At 36.2% G+C, this 2,451-nt stretch overlaps 1 long non-coding RNA gene across 1 annotated transcript; it reads right to left on the bottom strand.

Moving 5' to 3' along the window:
• Positions 1-210: 210 nt before the first annotated feature.
• Positions 211-1,817, bottom strand: LOC131929373 (uncharacterized). The gene is made up of 2 exons (XR_009383958.1): positions 1,630-1,817; positions 211-582 (listed from the first exon to the last, which is right to left on the bottom strand). It is a non-coding gene; the product is annotated as an uncharacterized LOC131929373 (long non-coding RNA).
• Positions 1,818-2,451: the final 634 nt, after the last annotated feature.

The raw sequence follows: 2,451 nt of genomic DNA, 5'->3' as shown, positions 1-2,451 counted from the left end.
TCAGATTGATCAAATCATATGTAAGGTCTACCATGAGGCAGGCTAGACTATCAAACTTGGCGATGTTGTCAATAGAAAGACACCAGGCTGAAACTATTAGTTTTGATTCCGTCATCCGCAATTTTTCTGCCAAAAAGTCACTCAAAATAAATGTATAGGTGACATTTGTAGGACAAAAACATATTACAATACAAAAATAAGACTTAACTTAAGTTTTTTATAATTTTAATTTCCTTTTTTGAAGATTTTCTGTGCAAGAGAATGTTTTAATTGACTAATTATTATCATTAATGTGTATCGTTAAACAGTAAATTGATTAAAATGACAAATTATTATTTTATTCAATGATCACAAACATAAGGTATAAATTAAAATTCATTTTCAGCATTTTGGATCACCACCCTTGGCGACACCTTCTTTTGGTACGTCATTAATTCCCTGCATTTTCATGCTCGTGTCGATCGCTTAAAGATTGCTCGTTGTCCTCAGCTGGTTCTTCAGCGTCCCTTCTCCCGAGCCGGAGCATGTGCATTGGCCGTTTGACCAGCGTGTATTCATCCTCCGATTGCTCAGATGTTCCCCCTATGGAAGACAGAGAAAAACAATGATTGGTGCATAAATAACAAAGGATTGTTAACACTGCAGTAAAAACCAAAGAGAATAAAAATTTAATTCTCCGCCATCCATCTCTGTCTTCTGCCACTTTGATTAGTTCCGAGATAGTCAGGCCAGTCAGATCTTTGATGTGATCCATCCAATGTCGTCTTTGTCTTCCATTTTTGTGTGCAGTGCCTTGCAATATTGTTTTAGAAAGTGATTGGTCATTTCATCTTGTAATATGAGCATACCAAGTCAAGTGTCTTTTACTTTGCTCAATACTCTCAAAGACGACCGATCGCATAAGTAATCATTTCCAGGACTTCTTCGTTTTTTATGTGATCTCTGTTTGATTGTATGAAATCCTTAGGAGGCACAGTAAACATCTCATTTCCATAAATTGGATTCTTCTCTAGAGGTCTGTGTTAAGGGCTAATGCCTCGCATCCATACATGAAGACAGAAACCACCAGAATTGTCTGCGTGACAAAGTTTTCTTAATTTCCCTAATACTGTTGTTTTCGGGGCACATCTTGCAAGTTTTTCCTTCATCAGATAGTATAGCGTCGAGGTACTTGAATAAATGAACATCATCCAATCTTTGGCCATTAATACTTTAAGTTTGTCTACCATAATACCATTGGGGTTTTTAGTTATGATCATTGTCTTCTTTACAATTACTGTCCAATTTACAATTCTATCAACTTGTCTTTACTGTCTGCAATGGCTTCTATGTTATCCGCGAATCGTAGATTGGTTACAATCGTCCGCCGACGTTGACTGAGCTTATATGGTCTTCCAAGGCGTATGTCAAGATACTTTCTAGTTGGTTATTGAAAAGGATAGGAGAGAGAAAGCAGCCTTGCCTGACACCTGCCAAAGTTCTAAACCATTCGCCTTTATTGGTGTTGAAAACAACTACGCTGTTGGCTCTCTCGTTAAAAAAATATTAATACTTTAATGCACAATACATATTTGGACATACAAATAAAGAAAACGATGAAATGAAAACGTCAATTGTAGTTGCACTTACCTAGAGAAATGAACGCGAGAATCAGAACAACAGTGGTGAGTAGGAATGTCTTCTGCATGCTGGTTTCTTTGAGATAACAAATATCTTTTGGTTGATAAATATTGCCGATTCTGTCTTGTACGGATTCTGTCTGTTAGATATTACAATAGGTAAATGATTTAATATACTGTGCGCGAATCTCAATAGGGGCTTGAGCTATAGTCACATGACTAGTCGCTAAACCATCTGTTACATTGATTTTTATCAGGACCGAACCTATAAACAGTCAGAACTGGGCCCCTATAAATGATCAGACATATATATATATATATATATATATATATATATATATATATATATATATATATATATATATATATATAATATTTATTAGATATATAATATATATAATATATATTTTGCTTTCTCTAAAAGAAACTTAGGACAGTTGTGAAGTCTACTTCACATTTGACGGTAATCGCTCTAATTAGAGAAATCTAATTATTTTTTTTTATTATCTTATTTTCCTTATTTTCGGTTTAAAAAAAACTAAGGAGAGAGAATGAAAGAAGTGGAAATAATTCACCGAATTCCAACTGCATGACACAACAAACCACAACCCAAAAGAAACCCCTCACCACTCGTCCAACCCTACAACCCACAAAAGTACCAAAACGACACAGTAAAAAAGCCGCGTCCATATACCCCCCCCCCACCCCCACTCAACTAACACCATACACACGACTCTCCACACATCACACCACATACAATACGTAGTCCAAACCCAACACCACCTCACTCCACACCCGCACGAAACCATAAACCACACCCCGAACCAAATCC

Source organism: Physella acuta, unplaced genomic scaffold, assembly GCF_028476545.2.
Source record: "Physella acuta isolate Inbredline_101_S28 unplaced genomic scaffold, ASM2847654v3 ptg001622l, whole genome shotgun sequence".
Classification (NCBI taxonomy): Eukaryota; Metazoa; Mollusca; class Gastropoda; family Physidae; genus Physella; species Physella acuta.
This window is presented reverse-complemented; position numbering and strand designations above follow the sequence as displayed.